The sequence below is a fragment of the Mus pahari genome, chromosome 5 (genome assembly GCF_900095145.1).
Source record: "Mus pahari chromosome 5, PAHARI_EIJ_v1.1, whole genome shotgun sequence".
Taxonomy (NCBI): Eukaryota; Metazoa; Chordata; class Mammalia; order Rodentia; family Muridae; genus Mus; species Mus pahari.
This window is the reverse complement of record NC_034594.1, coordinates 42,285,601-42,291,483: the sequence shown is the minus strand read 5'-3', so window position 1 is coordinate 42,291,483 and position 5,883 is coordinate 42,285,601. Positions and strand designations below refer to the sequence as shown.

The 5,883-nt window shown below is 42.6% G+C and overlaps 1 protein-coding gene across 1 annotated transcript in view; it reads left to right on the top strand.

The window, feature by feature from the left end:
• Gpr1 (G protein-coupled receptor 1) overlaps positions 1–5,883 on the top strand; it is a 30,706-nt gene that overhangs the window by 22,720 nt on the left and 2,103 nt on the right. The gene's annotated exons all lie outside the window — the stretch shown is intronic.

Sequence of the window (5,883 nt, the reverse complement as noted above, 5' to 3'; positions counted from 1 at the left end):
AGCGGTTAAGAGCACTGACTGTTCTTCCAGAGGTCCTGAGTTCAATTCCCAGCAACCACATGGTGGCTCACAACCATCTGTAATGGGATCTGAAGGGAAGGGAGAGTGTGCTCACATAAAATAAATGAATAATCTTAAAATTATGTACTGGTACACATGGTTTAAGTTTTTAGGTATGTGAGTTCAAGGTTAGCCCTGGTCTGCAAAGTGTGTTCCAGGGGCTATAAAGAAAAAAAAATCCTGTCTCAACAAAACAAAACAGATAAAAATGTTTGTGGGGCTAGGCTAGAGAGATGGCTCAGCATTTAAGGGCATTTGTAGCTCTTGTAGAAAACCTGGGTTCCCAGCATCCACAGGCTGGCTCATAGCCATCTGGACTTTCTGTTCCAGGGAATCTAACACCCTCTTCTGACCTCCAGGACATGAGGAACACGCATGGTTCATAACATGTACATGCAGGTAAAATACCCACACACATACAATAAATACATTTTTCAAAACGTTTAAAACCATGTACATGCTGGGAATGGTAGCACATGTCTTTAATCCCAGCACTTAGGCAGCAGAGGCAGGAGGATCTTTGTGAGTTCATGTCAGCATGGTCTATGTAGTGAGTTTCAGGACATCCAGGGCTACAGACTGAGACCTTGTCTCAAAATAAATAGGCATGAGGGACTAGAGAAATGGCTCTGCTGTTAAGGGTACTTGATAATCCTCTAGAGGACCCAGGTTCAATTTCCAGCACCCACATGGCAGCTCACAAGTGTCTTGTTCCAGGAGATCCATGGCACCAGGCATGTATATGGTACACATATTTATGTATAAGGCAAAATAAAATAAATAATGTTTTTAAAAATGGAGATATGAAACTGTTTAGGGGAACAGAAGACCAAATGGACAGGTGTATTGAGACTCCCTAGGGAAACAGAATCAAGAGAATTCATATATATTAAGGCTCTTTATTAGGTTAGCTTACTCGGTGCAGTCAGAGTAGCCCAACAATGGCTTTCTCCTGCTGGATGGGCTGAGAAAGCAGCAATACTTGTTCAGACCAGGAGCCCGAGTGCCTTAAACGTCCCACTCTGGAGCCAAAGGTTGGGAGGATTCCTGGAGCCCTCTGGTCCTCATTCCATGTTGGAAGCTGGAGACTGCTGGTTCTAAATCGGCAAAGGATGGCAGTGCTCTGCAGTAACCGGGTAGATGAACTTGCCCTGGAGAGCCGAGGCACTCAGGCAAAAGGAGCTCATCCTTCTTCCGGCGTACCCCCTCCTTTTATCTGGCTTGCCACTGGGACTCGCTTCCCACTCTTAGGTGGCTCTTCTCGCTTCATATAATCTCTTATGAAACCGCCAGGCAGAGTGGCACATGCCTTTAATCTCAGCACTCTGAGAGCTTGATTCCAGGCTGGTCTACACAGTGAGTTCTAGGACAGTCAGAGATACATAATGAGACCCTGTCTGGTAAAAAACAGAACAAAAACAAACAAACAAACAAACAAAAAAAACCCCAGAAAGTTTGAAAGGAAAGGAAGAAAGCCCCTTAGAGTAGCCCCCAGCAGTAGCTGTTTGCTGATTCCAGACCCAGGCAGGTTGGCAGCCATGATTCACCATCACAACCATCCTCCACTTGACACTCAATCGAATTACCTTACATCACACCTAACTTCCAAATGAAAACAGAGCCAAAGTCCTAATTCTGCCTAATGTTCTACGAGCTACACACATAGCTGAAAGTGACAGCTGGCCTTCAGCCCTAGCCAGGGTCGTTGTAATAAGTTCCTTGTTTCTACCAGTAGGCTCTTGCCATAGCGGAAACAGGGTTTTTTTTTTCTGTAATACAAAATGGAAATTTTTTGCTTAAAAATCCTTCCTCAATGGAGCTGCAGATATGGTCCAGCAGTTAAAAACACTGGCTCCCCTTCCAGAGAACCTGGGTTGGGGTCCTAGTGCCCCACATGGTGGCTCACAGCCGTATGTAACTACAGACCCAGGGGATCCAATGCCATATATATATATATATATATATATATATATATATATATATATATATATTAATATATGAATTCTTCAACTGCCTACATAATCTAATGACAGGTTCACAATCTTATTGAACTTCATTCTTTATTTTCTCTTTTAAAAAGGATTTATATTTTTATTTGTTTATTGATTGTGAGGTAGGGTACACTATGGCATGCATATGGAGGTCAGAGGTCAACTTTCAGAAATTGGTTCTCTTTTCTTCTTCTGCTAGGTCCTGGGATCAAGCTCAGGTCTTTCTTCAGGCATGGCATCAGTCACCTTTACCCACGGATCTATTTTTTTTTAATAATTTTTTAAAAAGATGTATTTATTAATTTAATATATATGAATACACTGTTGCTGCCTTCAGACACACCAGAAGAGGGCATCAGATCCCATTACAGATGGTTGTGAGCCACCATGTGGTTGCTGGGAATTGAATGCAGGACCTCTGGAAGAACAGTCAGTGCTCTAAACCTCTGAGCCATTTCTCTAGCTCTTTAAAATAATTTTTTAAAATATATTTTTATAAGCCGGGTATGGTGGCGCATGCCTTTAATCCCAGCACTCAGGAGGCAGAGGCAGGCGGATTTCTGAGTTTGGTCTATGAAGTGAGTTCCAGGACAGCTAGGGCTATACAGAGAAACCCTGTCTCAAAAAACCAATATATATATATTTATGTGTATTGTTGTTTTGCCTACATGTGTTATCTGAGCTCCACATGCATGCAGTGCCTGCAGAGGCCAGAAGAGGGCAGCAGATACCATGAGGCTGGAATCACACAAGGTTGTGAGCCATGATGTGAGTACTAGAATGGAATTGGGATCCTTTAGAACAGCCAGTGCTCTTAACCACTGAGCAGTCTCTTCATCCTCCCACTGATGTACCTTGCTAGCTCCCTTTCCTCTATTAGTATTGCCTAGCTTTCTAAATCATAGTCTTAAAATTTTTGAATTACCCCCCTCTCCCTACCTACGTACCTTCCTACATGAGAGCATGTAGATTTAAGGACAACTTTTGGAAGAGAGTTCTTGCCTTGTACCATGTGGGACCTGGAAGTCAATCTCAGGTCCTTAGGCATGGCAGCAAGTGCATTAATGAGCAAGAGCCATCTTGCCAGCCCTCCTTCCACTTGTTCTTGACATGCTGAGAGTCTTACTGTTTCTGGATGCAATAGGTTTGTGTTTGCTGCTGTCCTGGAACTCACTCTGTGGACCAGGCTGGCCTTGAACTCAGAAATCCACCTTCCTCTGCCTCCCGAGTGCTAGGATTAAGGGCATGTGCCACCACTGCCTAGCTTAAAAGATTTATTTATTTATTATATGTAAGTAACTGTAGCTGTCTTCAGACGCTCCAGAAGAGGGCATCAGATCTAGTTACAGATGGTTGTGAGCCACCATGTGGTTGCTGGGACTTGAACTCAGGACCTTTGGAAGAGCAGTCAGTGCTCTTAACCACTGAGCTATCTCACCATCCCCCAAAGTTAATTTTTTTACAAAAACAAAAAACAAAAAAACAAAAAAACCCAACCCTGAAAAGGTTCATCAAGGTGGCTCAACAGATAAAGGGATCTGCTGCCAAGCCTGGTGAACTGATTTTGATCCCTGGGACCCACATGGTGGAAGGAGAGATCTACACCTCCTGAAAGTTGTCATGTCACCTCCATATGCATGCCATGGCATGTGGACAAACATACTAATAACATGTAATTTACAGCTACTGAATTTAACTACATCTCTGTCTGCTAGAATCTAATGTGTGTGTGTGTGTGTGTGTGAGAGAGAGAGAGAGAGAGAGAGAGAGAGAGAGAGACCCATTTAGTAATGAATGGTTGCTGACATGTGAGGTGAGGAAGGAGGACCTCCAGGGTGAATGAGCATACAGCCTGGCAAACATGCATACAGCTTAGGAAGGAAAGAAAAGGAGAAAGACAGGAAAGGACTGGAGAGGAAGAAAAGATAGGAAGGGCACTTGCCTAACACTCACAAGGCCCCAGGTTCCATCCTTGGACTACACAAGACAGACATGATGGGGCATGCCTGTAATCCCACCACTCATGAGGCTGAGACCAGAGGATTGCTGCTTTTGGGGTCAGCCTGGGCTACACAGTGAGTTCAAGACTAGCCTAAGATACCTGCCCTAGTCAGGGTTTCTATCCCTGCACAAACATCAGGTCCGAGAAGCACGTTGGGGAGGAAAGGGTTTATTCAGCTTACACTTCCACATTGCTGTTCATCACCAAGGAAGTCAGGACCGGAACTCAAGCAGGTCAGGGAGCAGGAGCTGATGCAGAGGCCATGGAGGGATGTTCTTTACTAGCTTGCTTCCCCTGGCTTGCTCAACCTGCTATCTTATAGAACCAAGACTACCAGCCCAGAGATAGCACCACCCATAAGGGGCCCTCCCCCCTTGATCACTAATTGAGAAAATGCCCCACAGCTGGATCTCATGGAGGCATTTCCCCAACTGAAGCTCCTTTCTCTGTGATGACTTCAGCCTGTGTCAAGTTGACACAAAACTAGCCAGTACAATATCCAAACATAAAAACAAACAAACAGTCCCACAAAAACCTGAAATTGAGCACAACACAGAAAATTTGATCCTATGTAAAACTGGTTAATTTTGTCATGTATATATATTCTTTTGAGACAGGGTTTCTCTATGTAGTCCTAGCTGTCCTGGAACTGATTCTGTAGACCAAGCTGGCCTTGAACTCACAGAGATCCACTTGCCTCTGCCTCCTGAGTGCTGGAGATAAAGGTGTGTGCCACTATTGCCTACCTACTTTTTGTCATAATTACAAAAAAGAATTCAAGTTAATTCAAAGCAAAGAAGTTTCAGTCAGTGAAATAAAAAATTAATTGCATTATATAAGAAATTGGAGAAACTCTGTCTTGAAAAACAAACAAATGAACAAAAAAGAGAAATCGATGGGAAAATTATATGGTTATACTGACATTTACTCTAAAAGATATCTTTTACTTAGGTGTGATGGGTTATCCCTATCGCCTACCATTTGGAAGGCTGAAGCAGAGGGATTGCTGTGAGGTATAAGCCAGCCTAGACTATACAGTGAGATACAAACCATCTACAAGCTCTACAAAGTGATAGCCTGTCCCAAGAAGTAGAATAAAGGCAAAAACAGAAACTCAAAGTCAAAATGCAAAAAAAGTAAAGGTATATATATATATATATTTTTTTTAAAGATTTATTTATTATATGTAAGTACACTGTAACTGTCTTCAGACACTCCAGAAGAGGGCGCCAGATCTATTTACAGATGGTTGTGAGCCACCATGTGGTTGCTGGAAATTGAACTCAGGACCTTTGGAAGAGCAGTCAATGCTCTTAACCGCTGAGCCATCTCTCCAGCCCTGTAAAGGTAGCTTCTAACTGAAAAGCCATTTATCTATATTGCTATAACTCTGACTGCCACATTAGCATTCCCATCATGCTTAGAGCTGGACCCTTAGCTTGCTGTTAGAGTATGAATATGTTTGGCATATTCAAGGTCCTTAATTTAATTCCTAACAGCACCTAATATATATATATATTCTGGGCCTAAAGTAGTTGGTCCAAATCTTCAGTGCTTACTAGTTAGTGTCTTAGAAAAAGAAGGATCCAGAATGTAGTTGTTCTCAAGCTAGAGCTTAAGAAGTCAGGGCTACGATTACAGATGTGGAACTTACCACTGTGAAAGTATCTACCTGTTTTCCTTTGCATTTGATGTAAAATCATGCATACCAGGAGCCTAATAAATGCTTGCTGAATGTCAAGGTTCTTTTACTGCACCATAATGGACTGTAAGTGTTAAGGACAGAGGACTTGACCTGTAGAGTAGATCTTTTTTTTTTTTTTTTTTTTT